Source organism: Octopus bimaculoides, chromosome 19 (assembly GCF_001194135.2).
Source record: "Octopus bimaculoides isolate UCB-OBI-ISO-001 chromosome 19, ASM119413v2, whole genome shotgun sequence".
Classification (NCBI taxonomy): domain Eukaryota; kingdom Metazoa; phylum Mollusca; class Cephalopoda; order Octopoda; family Octopodidae; genus Octopus; species Octopus bimaculoides.
The window spans coordinates 17,049,927-17,056,659 of NC_068999.1; the positions used below are offsets into that span (position 1 = coordinate 17,049,927).

The following is a 6,733-nucleotide window of genomic DNA, read 5'->3' on the forward strand; positions in this document are numbered from 1 at the left end:
TCTAGCTCTCTATGTATCTATATCTATCTATCTATCGATATCTATCTATCTAGCTATCTACATCTATCTATCTATCTATCTATATGTCTGTCTATCTATTTCTCTATTTAGCTATGTATGTATGTATGTATCTATCTATCTATCTGCATCTCTCCCTCTCTTTCACTCCATCTCTCTTTCCATCCTTCTCATTCACCCTATCTATACTATCTCATTCTGCAAATTTATCTTTCTGTATTTTATACTCCCTCAATGACCTCGCAGAACTCAATTTCCTGAACTGGAAATGCACTAAAAGACGGGATTAGCTGTCAAATAAATATATACTTGCCCTGTTATTCACCCAATATAAATTTGATGGCGTTTCACTCGCTGCTATGTATATTCACAAGGGAGAAAGAACGTTCTAAATTTATAATTTATAAATACTACTACTACTACTACTACTGCTGCTGCTGCTGCTGCTGTTGCAACTGCTGCTAACACGACAACGACGACGGCAGTGGCAGCAGTGCTCAACAAATAAAATGATGATTAATATATTTAACGATATTAAGTCATAGCAACAACAACAACAACAACAAGAAGTATTACTACTACTGCTACTGCTGCTGCTACTACCACTACTAGCGTTAGAATAGTTGTTATTCGTGAGTATAATTTCAAATTTGAAAGTTAAAATGGCACCAAACATTACTATGAAACCTTATTATAGAGACACACATCGGTACCTGTGCATTAAATCATATCATTCAATTTGTACATGTTAGCATACCAAACTGTCTAGTCAGGAGATTGTACACCGTTGTTGGTGATATAAATATCCGAAAAGCAAAATCCATAGGATTTGGCTTTACTTATACACTTATAAGAAATGAATGATAACAAGTAAAACGAATAGTTAAAGAGTTACTTCGAGCAAGTAACCTTTAAAGAGGAACGGGAATGGGGTACTTTGTGTCAGGACGCATAATTCAGTAATTTGTATATCATTAAATTTGGAAATCAATTTTGTTCATTAACAGAAAAATTTCATAAATTGAATGATTTTCTTAACAACCGAACGTTTGATCAACGCGAACTACAACCAAAAGCTTCAGAAGATTTGTTGACAAAGGCAAAGTTTAATGAAAAGACGGCATAATTCAACACGTTTTAACCACGATTGCATGCGTTGTAGAATATGTCAATCTATATATATTCATACGCAATTTATGTGTTTACTATATCAACACTGAGAGTGGAAAAAATATTTGCAAATACAAATATTAACTACATATCCAGAAATGTTATTCGCTATATGAAATGATAGAATTGTAGAGAGATAAGTATTAGCCAAATTAGAAATACGTGAGGAGAACGCTTTAGAGTACTCTGCCAGTGAGTAAGAGACACTGCTTTCGGAAAATCCCATTTAATAGTAATGTTACGAAGGTGTTGTGAGAAAAAAAAATCCATTTTATAAATTAAATCACTCAATTGAAGGTTTTAAGGAAGTAAAAGAAGAAATATTACTGGTAATTTCAAACCAGTTTACACGGGACACTAATATGTGAAAATGGATGTGATTGAAAAAGAGCGTTCAATTACTTTATCATAATTCTACAAGTATTTATATATTATGACCTTGATCTGTAGAGCAATAAACGAGAGTGATGGTAACGGTTGCTTTGCAAATATTCATCTTGAGTACACACACGCACAACACACACATATACACATATACGGGTTATAGTCCAAATTCCAAATGCAATATGTGTGAATGTGTATGTGCGTGTGTATGCATGTGTATGTGCGTGTGTATGCATGTGTGTATGCATGTGTATGTGCGTGTGTGTGTGTGGGGGGGTGCCTGTCGCCTTAGCAGCGCACGACCGCTGTTGGTTTGTTGATGTCTGTGAAATCTAGCTGTTCCACAAAAGTGAATGATAGAATAAGTACTAGAATTTAACAAAAGAAATACTAGTATCGATTTTTCGACAAAATTTTTGAGGGTGATACACCAAATTAGCTGCAGGCCAATGACAGAATAAATTAATACACAGCAGATAAACATACACCAGCTCATATATTTGTAAGCTAAGATTTATTAAATTGGTTGAAGTATGGTTATTTAATGCCTTCCCAGTATAGCGTTAAACAGGCATAAACATCCTATGTTTTTGCATGAAATCTGATACAGAAAGCGATTCTGATGGTCCTAATCCAGTTAGCAGTTGTGGCTACTTTTGTACTTAGTTACCTGCAGAAAATCCGTAGTATTGAAATCTGTCTAGTCCTAGATTTTGTCAAACCAGGATAATATAAGCACACATAACGACAGATGCACAACTACATGTGCGTATGTGTATACATAGCTAATATTTTAGTTATGCTTGTGATCTATGCACATTTGATATATGCTAAAGATATTTCCAGCCTGATCCATTGAATTACTTCTCAAATATATGAGTGTCAGTTCATCTAACTCAGAGACTTCTGAACTTGTAGGTTGAGTCATTCACCTTCTCATACTTGAAACCATTCATCATGTATTACTTTAAACCTATTAATGTTTAGAACGATGAAATTGCTTCGGATCCTACACATAGCGTCAGATAAATATGTCTTGCCACACAAATGTATCACAGGTAAATATAATCATTTTTTAAAAAATTCTACGGTGCTTAGAGATGGTTAGCAGTTGCTATTGATTTCTCTCTTAGACATTTATACTACTATGGGCAAGGAACAGCCGATTATATAGAAACCGAGCAATACACATGTATTTATTTTAACTGCTGCATGCCATAAAGAGGAAATTAGAGTTTACATTTAATCGAAATCAAGATGTATAAGCTTACAAATATATTGGATAAAGTATTTTGTGACACAATAAGATGGTTTGTTAAGCTTTTACTTTATTAGCAGATATGTTGCGAGGAAGGTTTATTATTGCGAGGTCTACAGCGTTGAGTTAGCGGAATCGTTAGTGCGTCGGTCAGAATGATTAACAGCATATCTTCTGACTCACTGCTTTTGACTTCAAATATCGGGGCCGACGAAATAAGAACCAGTCAAATAATTGGATCGCTGCAATCGACTGGGTCCTCAAAATTGCTGGCCTTATACCGAGTTCAAAAATATGTTTTATACCTTTTTTTATAATTGCTAAATGTGCGAATTTATGATAACAACCAACACACTTTTCAGGGCTTCTATTACTGCTGAGACGTATGAGATAGGTATCCTCAGTCTATATGCATGGAATCGTCAAATGTTCATGTACTGGTGCCAAAACGGGCCATATGTTATTTCTAGCAGCCAGGAATAAGAAATATTTCTCACACGAGCTTCGAAAGAATTCTTAGCTATTAACTGCTTTGGGTTATCTCAAGCTACGACAACCCGTCGCTTGCCCTAAAATCTTCTCAAAGGCTCGAATTCGAAGCCCCGTAGTTATGAGACTAACTACTTTACCAGTCAGTTATATCACACTGTCTTTATTGTGTTAATATTGAATATTAATATAAAGAAATTCTTGGGTGTATAATTTATATTGGTGTGCACAGCAGAGCACGAAATAATCGTTCAAAGCAATCGACCGTGGAATGCATTCAGCTACTACTTGTTTCAATATCTTTTCCATTTGGCCAATAATGATTCCTAGCATTTACAAGGGCCACTGATTTTTAGAGAGAGCAAAATCGATTATCTCGACCCCAGACATTGAATCATTCTTGAAAGCTTTAAGGCAAACAAGAGCCCCGTGTGGGATTTGATCCTGTAACCTAAAGAAATATAACAAAATCCCGCCAATCATATTGTATGGAACTTTACAATTTCAGTAATCGCTTAGATCAATATCTCTGCTAAATAGATGATAGTCACATTACTTCTTTTCAACTCTAAAATATTAGATCGTTATGTTTTATGATAAAAAAACTGCGATAAATTAAATACCCATCAATACACAAATCAATAAAGAAACAAAAAAAAAATTGAACTGCTTTTATCTAAATAAATACATTTGGGTACTTAATATTTTCTGAATAAATTATGAGTTAAAATTCCCTAGAAATGTGTAAAATATGGCAATCATTTCAGTTATCTACTTTTATCTTTTGGCTTTTGTCACGCCTCCTCAAAATCAAACTGAAACAATATCATCTATACTAGTTTTTATTCAGGATGCGTCAAATTGTCAGAATAGTAAGTACATCGCATAGAATGCCTTGCGGTGTTTATTACGATGTTCTCTATCTTGAATACAAATTCCATCTTGAACGAATTTGCCTATTCTCTTCTCGGCTTCGAATGGTAGTATATATGACTAGTGCGTCAGGACAAGATGTGTTGCAGTTTCTGTCCCGATCCGAGTTCAAATTCAACCTATTTATTCAAATCCTGCTGGTAGTAATATCCAGCCGCAGACCAAATATTGATTATGAATATGTGCAACCTGGAATGTGTGGACGACTGAGGCAGCCGTTCTTTACTATAGACAAACGACGATAAGGATGTAATTAGAAAGATGAAGAACAATATTACTCCCAAAGAGCTAACAGTGATATTTACTTATAATTAATTATTTATTATTAATTAATTTTGTGTGCTATTGCTCATATATAGTTCTTTACAGTATTTAATATTATGATTCTGCTTACTGTAATCATTTGAAATCCCACGCAACCGAAATTGATTTTCAGAATTTACGAACAGGATTAAATAAAATACAATAAATATATTGGATACATTAATTCGACTGTACACTTCTTCCTGTACAGAGTTTGGCCATGTGCCTAGATCCTGTTCACATCAAAAACAAAATCAATATTTCCTATTAACTCGTTGATAACAAGCTTTCAAATTTACAATAGTGAAATTATTTACTTCACATTAACGTAGCCACAATACCTGTCCACTTAAAATAATTTCTTTATTGGCAGCGTGATGCAAGATTAATATATTTATGTATGTGTTAGCGTTATAACTGATGATAACACTTATTGCTTTGAATGTGTTGCATTACAGGCAAGCTGATTGCCAATTAAAATAGATATAAGCTGTCATTTATATTGCCGTTCAAGTTAACTGTATGTATAATGTAGTTTAGACTTTAAAGAAACTAACGTTGTCTATTGAATTTCCATGTTAATCTTATAATTAAAGGTTATTCGTTTAATATATACATATAAACATCTCTATTAAGAATGCATTCATTGAAATAGTTTTCTTCAAAGTTACCAAGGGATAAAAAATACTGACTTGGTTCTAATACATTGAAATATGGTATGCATTAAACTCACTCGAATAGCAAACATATTCAACTCTAAAAAAAAAAACAGAAAGAAACTGTGCCGATTGAACCAATAATAACTTCTTTTGGTGCACGTGACAGTTTAAAATCTAAATGTATCATTCATCGATTTTTTTTTCTTGCAAGACTAATGTAATCAACAGAAGAAGAACAGTCAATCAAACTCAACAATGAAGATATTAATTTAATCTCTTATATAGGACAAACTGTCTCAGAGATGCATTGGGTGGGAAGACAGTTCTGCAATGTTCAAGTATTTTCTCAAGAGAATTAGATGCATAAATGAATTTTAAAAAATTCGAAGCTGACTGGTCGACTCAACTGATTAAGCGGTTAACTCCTTCGCTGTGACTTACTTTACAGTACAATAATATATTCGTATTATTCATTAATTTCCCAGCTATATGTTTACAACGGTTAGCATTAGTCTTTCCATATGAACTTGAAGAATATTTTCTATAAGATATAAATAAGGAATTGCTCAATGTAAGATTCCATACGTTCTCAAATGGTCATATATTTGTGTTCAAAGATATTAATTGTTTATGGCTGAGGCATAATTCTAGTAATTTTGAGGGAAAGGATTAGCTGATACCATTAATCCTACACTAAGCAAAGGTGACTTCAATGGAATTTGAATGCAGCATCTAAAAACTGCACTTTGCAAACAAGCTAATGTAGCCCAGAAGCATACTCACCAGTTGTTACGGAGTTCATGGTTAAAGGCAGAGAGTGAAGGCTTTATGTTGACTGCCCAAGATCAGAGATTATTGACTCGGAACTATCAAGCCAATGTGATGAAAAATGGTGTGGATCCATAGTGCCGATACGGCAACGATGGGATAGAAACAGTGCACCGCCTGACCTCTGGGCGTAAGGTTTTAGCGCCTGTGGAGAACAAATCAAGACATGACAGAGTTGGCAAATATCCACATTGAATAATGTGTCAGCATTATAAAATTAAAACTGCTGACAAATGATACAAGCACCACCTTGAGGCTGTAAATGAAGGTTGAAAATGTCACGAATCATTGGAACTTCTCAGTAAGTACAGATCAAAGCAAATAAATCAGATGTTGTGAAAGGCCAAAACAGTAAAGTCTGTTTATTGATTGACATTAGCATACCCTGTGACCATAATATCTCGGCAAAATAATTTGATAAGCTCAGAAAATATGAAGATTTGGTAATCGAAAGGAGGTACCATCTGAAGACGATTACAACTTGGGCAAGAGTCTTCAACTATAACCACGGGCCGACCAAAGTCTCTTGAATGGATTTGGTAGACGGAAGCTGAAAGAAGCCCGTCGTATATATATATATACACACACAAATATATATTTATATGTACGTATGTATGCAAATGTTTGTGTGTCTGTGTTTGTCTCCCCACCATCGCTTGACAACCGATGTAGGCGTATCTAATCCCCGTAT

General features: G+C 34.3%; 1 long non-coding RNA gene across 1 annotated transcript in view; it reads right to left on the reverse strand.

Annotated features, from left to right (window-relative positions):
• LOC128250123 (uncharacterized) overlaps positions 1-6,480 on the reverse strand; it is a 12,487-nt gene extending 6,007 nt beyond the window's left edge. Inside the window, exon 1 of the long non-coding RNA XR_008266246.1 lies at positions 5,998-6,480. This is a non-coding gene — a long non-coding RNA (uncharacterized LOC128250123). The remainder of the gene's footprint in view (positions 1-5,997) is intronic.
• Between the last annotated feature and the right edge of the window lie 253 nt (positions 6,481-6,733).